Below are 8,911 nucleotides of genomic sequence, written 5' to 3'. Positions count from 1 at the left end.
TCACTTTTGACTCACGACAACATGGCAAGAAAGGCCATGATGTGGCCACCGCAGATATCTTAAACCCTAATCTGCAGATTTTTCACCCTATTTAAAGGAATGAGGAGGCTAGGAATTACTCACCCTTAGCCTCCACCACCCTTTTGAACTCATAAGAAACTCTAATTCCTTTTCCTCCATTATTAAAGCCATATGGTGTGCTTTTGATTGATCTTGAAGGAAGAAGTAAGCAAAGGATTAGCAAGAAATTCCCTAACTCCCTTCCTAGCACGATTTTAGACATTTGTAAGTATTCAAGGTTCCACCTTTTTGATAGTAGGTTGCTAGATCTTGTGTTTAGTCCAATTTTCTTCTTCATCTTGTTAGTTGCCATGGTGAGAGTTCATAAAGGTTCTATTTTATGAATCTCTAAATGATTTGGAGGAATTCAAGATTTGGATCTGAATTTTGGATGGTTTTTTTGAGTCATGCACAAGATTTTGGCCATAATCCCCATTTTTACCTAAATTGAGTCTAAGACATGCATTGGACATGGATGTCTAAAAATCACCAACCTTTAAGTTAGTTTTGGTATTATAAGCTCTTCTGGACCAAATGGATATGAGACTTAAGGGATTAAGTGCATCTTGGTTAAGTTCATGTTATGGTTGTGCTCTATGGACCTAATACATAAGATATAGACCTATAAGTGAGTCTCGAGGGATAAATTTGGAAATTGTATCCATTTCAACAATAGAAATGATCAAATCCGGACTTTGGAACCTTTGGGAATGGAGGATTCGTCTTCACCCATTAAGACACTTGGAAGCCAATGCCCACGGCGTGTGTCACACCCCCACCGAGGCTGCGGAACATGCCGTGCGGTGCGACTAAGCTGATGGTTCACAGGTAACCTGAATATATAGTGCAAGTACAACAATAAACAAAACAACATTTGTATTCCATCTTTAAGTTTGAATACAAGGTTCTTACAGATAATAATACATGAAGTGCCTTAAAAGGTAGGCAGACATAACAAAAACTAGTAAACTAGATTTCCTAAAATCCATGATTATCCATCATCTTAATGGTTGATTTATTGATTACCTTAGAATACATGTAGTTTTGATGGTGAACACAACGTTGGTGAAAGTTATAGGTTTTTCTACTAACAACAGTATGATACTTTTAAAAAGTTTCAAAAAGTAGTTTCTTTGTAAGTATAACAACACTTAAAACAATGTTTGTAAAGGAATACCACAAAGTTTTATGACATAATATTTACGACATACAATGTCACACAAAATCATAGAGTTTTGTAGTAATAGTGTAACATCCCAAAATTCAAGACCAAAAATTTTGTTTTTAAATAAGTAATAATAAAACCATTAGTTAAAAACATTCGTTGTGTCATCCCATACTAAAACCAAAATGTCAGTATATCTCCCAAGAATCTCATGCACGGAAATCATGGTGTGATGCGCCGCAATCATGCCGGCTCCTTTCCCTTCGAAGAAGAGGTACATGAAACCAAAACTGAAAATTGTAAGCACAAAACTTAGTGAGTTCATCCATCATACCACATACAATACTATACATATACTGTCATGCATATCTAGGTGTTATTCTACCCTTTCGGTCTCTTTCAACCGGTAACTGCCTAGCATATCAGGGTGCTAGCCTATGTTGGATAAGGTGTCTAAGTCCATAACTTATTTGGTATATACTTGACCCGACCGGCATGGTCCATTTGGGTTGCATCTCATCCAAACTATTATGGATAATTTTATGAGAGTTATACACATATGTTTATTAATATATTATGAGTTACAATATATTAATATGAAGTTACATTATTTAATTAGTTTTAGTCTTAAATTAATTATGAATTAATTTAGAGATTAAAAGGAATACTAATTAAATTATGGGCTATTTGTTTTATATAGTGTGGGCTAATACTCATCTGTTAATGGGCTAGGCTTATGTGGAAGTCCATGGATGATCCATGGAGCTTTTAACCCATGGATCCTTGGAAAAGGAAAAGACATGGGTTATTAGGGTTTCACCCTAACCATGCACACTATATAAGCATGCTTATGGAGCATGAAATGGAGCCTAAGAGAAAACTAGTGAACTAGTGTGTGTGTGCATGTGTGTGGCCGATTTTATACAAGGTGTATACTCTCTCAAAGTTTTCCAAGAGTTTGTGGTGTTTGTGATTCCATTTGAGGCATTCACACTATTGGTGCTTGGCCCTCAAACTCCTTAGAGCCAAACTCACCAAAAGGTATGTAATCTCTTCTAACTCTTTTATGTTGAAATGTTCCCCATGCCATGTTAGATAGGTTATAAACCTTGGAAAATTATTATTTTGCATGTATTTAGACAAACATAGATCCAAGGTTTATTAGGGTTGCATGCACACTTAGGAAGTGTTAGATTGCTCAAAACCCAACAGTGGTATCAGAGCCTAGGCTTGCTTGTTTGATACTTGATGCAAAATAGTGAAAAAAAGTCGAAATCGTTGCTGTCAGCATGGTGGACTCGCCGAGTCCATTGGGGGGACTCGACGAGTCCAAGGCAAATTTCAACCTACTCGGCGAGTAAGTTCATGCACTCGACGAGTAGGATCGAAAGAGTGCGGATTCTCGACTTTTGCTGCTGGAAATGGACTAGAAACATTACCCTAAACTGTTTTGGTGTTATAAAACTTATTTTAGTTGGTGTAATGGTTGTTCTAATCCATTTGCAATAGCATATATTAAAATTCCATGATTTTATGTGTTCATATAATTCTTGAATTTTTGATGATCATGTTCATGTTCTTATGAATTTAGAAAATGATAGGAATTATTTGCTGAATTGTTTAGGATTAATTCTTTATCATTTATGTGTTTTAATGGAGTCCATAATTTGTCCTCAAGTTATGGATTACCAAAGGTCACTTTCATTTAACACACACTAGAAACACATAAGTTACATGAAAATGAAGAGTCTTCATTTTTATGAACCTTTAATTCATAAGTTATGAAATGAAGAGTTTTGCAAAGTTACAAAACTTGCCCTCAAGTTTTGGAATTTGTAAAGTTTCACACACTTTAATAAACTTTAATTCCAAAACTTAGAGTTTTAATAGTTAAAATTCAACCCTTATACTATTTATAACATTAATGGTTAATTATTATATATATGTATAAGAATAAGTCGTTTTACCGTTAGTAGGCCTCATTCACGAAGCCGGTCTATAAGGTGGGTATAAGGTTGTTGCTTATAAAATGGCGACTTAATGGGTGTATACTCTCACCCACCGCTTGCTTGATCGGTGGAGGGTCGTTAGCCGAACGGGTAGAACAATGACTTTAAATCCTCATTAAAAGTATAATGAATATTATAAAATAACTAAACTCTTTTAATTCCCAATCTTAGTTATTTTAGGAAAAATGTGAACATGGTGCTAGTCCATGGAATTCACACTTTGTACCTTACCAAGTCGTTGGTGGAGCGTGTGTGGTTAACCGGCACACTAACTAGGACTAGTAAGGATCACGAAGGGTGACTTAATGTTTGTCATAGATCAATGGAGCGTGTGTGGTTAACCGGCACATTGATTAGGTGATAATATTAAGAGTACCAAGTGAATTAGCATGGTTATTCACACCTTGTTTTGTGATCCTCGGCATCCCAGTCACAAAACTTGAAGGGCACAATCGAGATTGAAACATGCCATTGAAAAGTTCAATGAATCTCAAAAGAATCTAGGAATTTCAAATCCAATTAAACCTAATAAATCATTTCGTTTTCATGGTGGAAATTGGTGAATCGTCATTCACCTACCTTTCAAATATATTATTACTTAGATTACGGCATCCCTCTTCTAAGTGTAATATATTGTGATTGGATCCTAGCCTTATTATTACATTTGGGTGTCTTATTAAGGATCCTAAATATCTAATCTAAACTTACTTTCTTCTTTCAGATGTCTTCCAACACTAATACTTCAGGCTCTAACCCAACTGGTTCTTTCTCTCTCATGAATCTTTGTGGGAGGGTCATCTTTGATGGTTCCAACTTCATGGATTGGATTAGGAACATCAGGATGGTTACTCGTTACAAGGACAAGGAATATGTCCTCGATAAGGAGTTAAAAGAACTTGATGAGTCTACTGCTACTCCTGAGGAGATTGCTGAATTCAGGACTCATGAGAGAGATGCTACTAAGGTGGCATGTATCATGATGGCCACGATGACAGCCGAGCTCCAAAAGTCGTATGAAGATTTCTACCCTTTTGAGATGCACCAAGACCTGATGGAAAGGTACCATCAGAGTGCTCGTCAGGAGCGGTATGAAATAATCTCCTCCATAATAACTACCCGCATGAAGGATGGTGAATCCGTCACGGGCCACATGCAAAAGATGCAAAGGTATGTGGACCGTTTGCTGAAGCTGAATGTTAACATCCCCGAGGAGTTGGCAATTGACATCATTTTGCACTCCTTGCCTTCTTGTTATGATCATTTTCGACTGACATATCATATGAACAAGGAGGAAGTTACCCTCAGCAAGCTTCAAGGACTCTTGAAGACCGTTGAAACCGGTCTTAAGGGTAAAGCGGTTGTTACCTCTACTACTCCTACTCCAACTTCTACCCCTGTTTTAGCTATTGGGCAAGGCAAAGGGAAAAAGAGGAAGCACCCTTCGAAGGGTACCAAGGGAAAGTCTCTTGAAGGCTCCTCATCAAAGACTAAGAACGGTTCTGTCACTCCTTCTGCCATTCCCAAGGATGCTGAATGCTTTTATTGCCATGAAAAGGCACACTGGAAGCGAAACTGCCCTAAGTACTTGCAGGATCTAAAGGATGGGAAAGTGAAACCCACCTATGCAGGTATTTACACTATATTGTCTAATTACTCAACATATTCTAACTCTTGGGTGCTTGATACAGGATGTGGTATTCACATATGTTCTGATTTGCAGGGCCTAAGAAGAAGTGAGAATGTGGAGCACGAGAAGATAAACTTAATCATGGGGAATAGGAAGGCTTCACCTGTTTCCAAGATTGGAGTTTATACTTTGTTGCTTAATAATGGGTTAAAATTAGATTTGAATAAATGTGTGTACTCGTCTGAAATGGCGAGGAATATTATTTCTTTTCATGCTTTGTACAAACAAGGTTTTACCTTTTCGTTTGATAATGAATGTGGTGGTATTAATGCTTTCTTTAATAATGTGTTTTATTTTAAAGCATTACCTTGTGATGGTGTGTATGAAACTGTGTCGATTGTGGACAACTTAGGAAATAATGTGTTGTATATTGATTCTTCTACTAGCCTAGATAAAGCATCATTGTGGCATTGTCGTCTTGGACATGTAAACAAGAAACGCATAGGCCAACTCCAAAAGAGTGGAGTCTTGGAATCATTTGACCTCAAATCAGATGATAGTTGTGAATCTTGTCTACTTGGAAAAATGACAAAATCACCCTTCACTGGAACTTGTGAGAGGGGTGAAGGTTTGTTGGACCTAATACATACTGATGTATGTGGGCCATTCAAAACCGCCACAAGGGATGCTAATCGGTATTATGTGACTTTTATTGATGATTTTAGTAGATATGGGTATGTCTACTTAATCAAAAATAAGTTCGAAACCTTTGAAAGGTTTAAGGAATTCAAGCAGGAAGTAGAAAATCAATTGGGCAGGAACATTAAGATGCTTCGATCCGATCGAGGTGGTGAGTATCTTAGTACCGAGTTCCTTGACTACCTTAAGGAGTGTGGGATTGTCTCACAATTGACTCCTCCCAGGACACCACAGCTGAATGGTGTAGCTGAGAGGCGTAATCGAACCTTGTTGGACATGGTTCGCTCTATGATGAGTCGAGTTTCGTTACCAATCTCTTTTTGGGGGTATGCCTTAGAGACTGCCGCCTATATCCTTAATCTAGTCCCTACAAAGAAGGTTACCAAAACACCTCATGAGATGTGGACTGGGAAGGTTCCCAATTTGGACCACATCAAAATTTGGGGTTGCGAAGTCTTCGTGAGGCGCGAAACTCATGATAAGCTTGAACCCCAAAGTGAAAGGTGTATTTTCATCGGCTACCCACAGAAATCCTTCGGTTACCTCTTCTACAGACCCAGTGAGAATGTGGTCTTTGTAGCACGAAGAGGGATCTTTCGCGAGAAAGAATTTATAAGCCAAGGAGACAGTGGGAGGCAGATTGATCTTGAAGAAATTCAAGAATCAATTGGTGAAGGAACCTCAGACACTAGCAATCAACCTGAGGAGGAAACTCCTGTTGATCCAGCTGACGAGTCTGTACCTCCGAGGCGTTCCACACGGGTTAGGAACACACCTTCGTTTTATTATGGTTTTCATATTACTACGAAAGGTGATACGTTTATTAGTGATAGTACACTAGTAAATTTGGATGAACCTAGCAGTGTTAAGGAAGCCATGGCAGGCCCGGAGTCTGCTAAATGGAAGGAGGCTATGGACTGCGAGATACAGTCCATGTATGACAATCAAGTTTAGAACTTGGTTGATAATGTACCAGGCCGTAAAACAGTCGGGTGCAAATGGATCTTCAAGGAGAAGACAGACATGGAAGGAAAAGTGTATACTTATAAGGCTCGACTGGTTGCGAAGGGTTTTACTCAAACTCAAGGTGTTGATTATGATGAAACCTTTTCGCCGGTAGCAAAGATTAAGTCTATTAGGGTTATGTTAGCCATTGCAGCATTTCATGATTATGAAATATGGCAAATGGATGTCAAAACCGCTTTCCTTAATGGAAAGTTGGCTGAGGATGTGTACATGAATCAGCCAGAGGGTTTTGTCAATGCAGAGTACCCTAATAGAGTATGCAAGCTTAAGAAATCCATTTACGGATTAAAACAAGCATCTCGTAGCTGGAATCTTTATTTTGATGAGAAGGTAAAAGAGTTTGGCTTCTTGAGAAGCGAAGATGAGTCTTGCGTGTATGTCAGAGCTAGTGGGAGTATAGTTAGCTTCTTGGTACTGTATGTGGATGACATACTACTCATAGGAAATGACATCCCAACCTTGCAGGAGGTTAAGTCCTGGCTTGGGAAGTGCTTTGCTATGAAGGACCTAGGGGAGGCTACCTATATCCTAGGGATAAGGATATTAAGAGAAAGGAGTAGAAGACTAATTGGACTTAGTCAGAGTATCTACTTGGATAAGGTGTTGAAAAGGTTCAACATGGAGAATTCCAAGAAAGGAGATTTACCGATCCAAAGCAATACCAAACTGAGTAAGACTCAGAGTCCGAGTACAGAGGCAGAGATAGCTGAGATGAGCCAATTACCATATGCTTCCGCAGTTGGCTCGATCATGTATGCTATGACTTGTACCCGTCCTGATGTGGCATTTGCTTTGAGCATGGTCAGCAGGTATCAGGGGAACCCTGGCAACGCTCATTGGACCGCGGTAAAGAACATTCTCAAGTACCTGCGGAGGACTAAGGATTGGATCCTTACCCTTGGTGGCAGTGATGAATTGAGAATATTAGGGTATAGTGATGCTGGTTTTCAGACTGATAGGGATAATATCCGCTCTCAGTCGGGCTGGATCTTTACCTTAAATGGAGGGGCAATTTCTTGGAAGAGTTCCAAGCAGGAGACGGTGGCTGATTCGACTTGTGAATCAGATTATATAGCAGCGAGTGAAGCAGCAAAGGAGGCGATATGGCTAAAGAACTTCATCGGAGACCTTGGAGTTGTACCAGCTATTAAGGAACCTATAGAGATTTTCTGTGACAACAATAGTGCGGTTACCTTAGCCAAGGAACCAAGAGATCATGGCAGATCCCGACACATTGACAGAAAATATCACTTCATAAGACACAAGATTGAAGAAGGACTCCTTGTGACAAGGAGGATATCGTCGGATGAGAATCCTGCAGATCCCCTTACGAAGGGACTGACGAGGGTTAAGCATTTTCAGCATGCGAGACGCATCGGGCTGAGGGACGATATTAGTTTTACAGATTAGATAGTTTTCCTGAAACTTGTAAAATGTAATCGACGTTTGATGATGAATAAAATTTGTGATTTATTTATGAGTAAAGTGTTACTATCATTGTCAATTATTTACTATTGTTTCAGTTTTGCATGTTTTGACTTCCAGAATAATTAATTTATTCAAACCTCCACAATCGATCATACGTCGGAAGTAGGTATGAATCAAGATTGTCATGAATTGGGTTTGTAGATGCCTTAAAGGTGTTTAGACATGGCAATGGTTGCTGCAACATTCATGAGTACTCATAAGTTATGAGTATTGGTATAAACCCATGCTCACTTGTATCACTTCATGGAATTTATCTCGAGTGATCGTGAGACGATCACATCATATAAATCTTTAAACCTAGAGATATGGGTTGTTACCTATGAGTTGGTTGTGCATTGATTGCACGTAAACGCATCAGTAACTTGATGTTATAAAACGTGCCTTTGTGTACAATTCAATAAGTAGTAGAACAAGCATATCAGTCGAAGTTTATCTGTTCCTTCTAGAAATAGAAGCGATATCTAGGCCCCTCGATGATTTTGTGTTGACCCATGTACCAGGCCTGGTCAGAACTAAACCGATGTGTTCAGTGAAGTTCTTCGTCAAACAAATCGGAAAATCGAGAAACAACTGCTAGACAATAAGCAAGACATAGTTCCATGTGTTTGTCCGGCTGATATCATGAGAACAGAGGATTATGTGATCACTTATCTAAAATGGCGCTTCATAGTTCGACAGAGTCTTCATTGTTCGAGGGAGTTTTCGAGAGCTACGATTGTTGGTTGGTTCCTGAAGTTATAGGCAAATATAGTTATTAGACTTATCCAAGTGGGAGTCTGTTGGATAAGGTGTCTAAGTCCATAACTTATTTGGTATATACTTGACCCGACCGGCATG

Source organism: Lactuca saligna, chromosome 4 (assembly GCF_052625555.1).
Source record: "Lactuca saligna cultivar CGN05327 chromosome 4, ASM5262555v1, whole genome shotgun sequence".
NCBI classification, from domain to species: domain Eukaryota; kingdom Viridiplantae; phylum Streptophyta; class Magnoliopsida; order Asterales; family Asteraceae; genus Lactuca; species Lactuca saligna.
Note: the sequence above shows the minus strand (reverse complement) of the source record.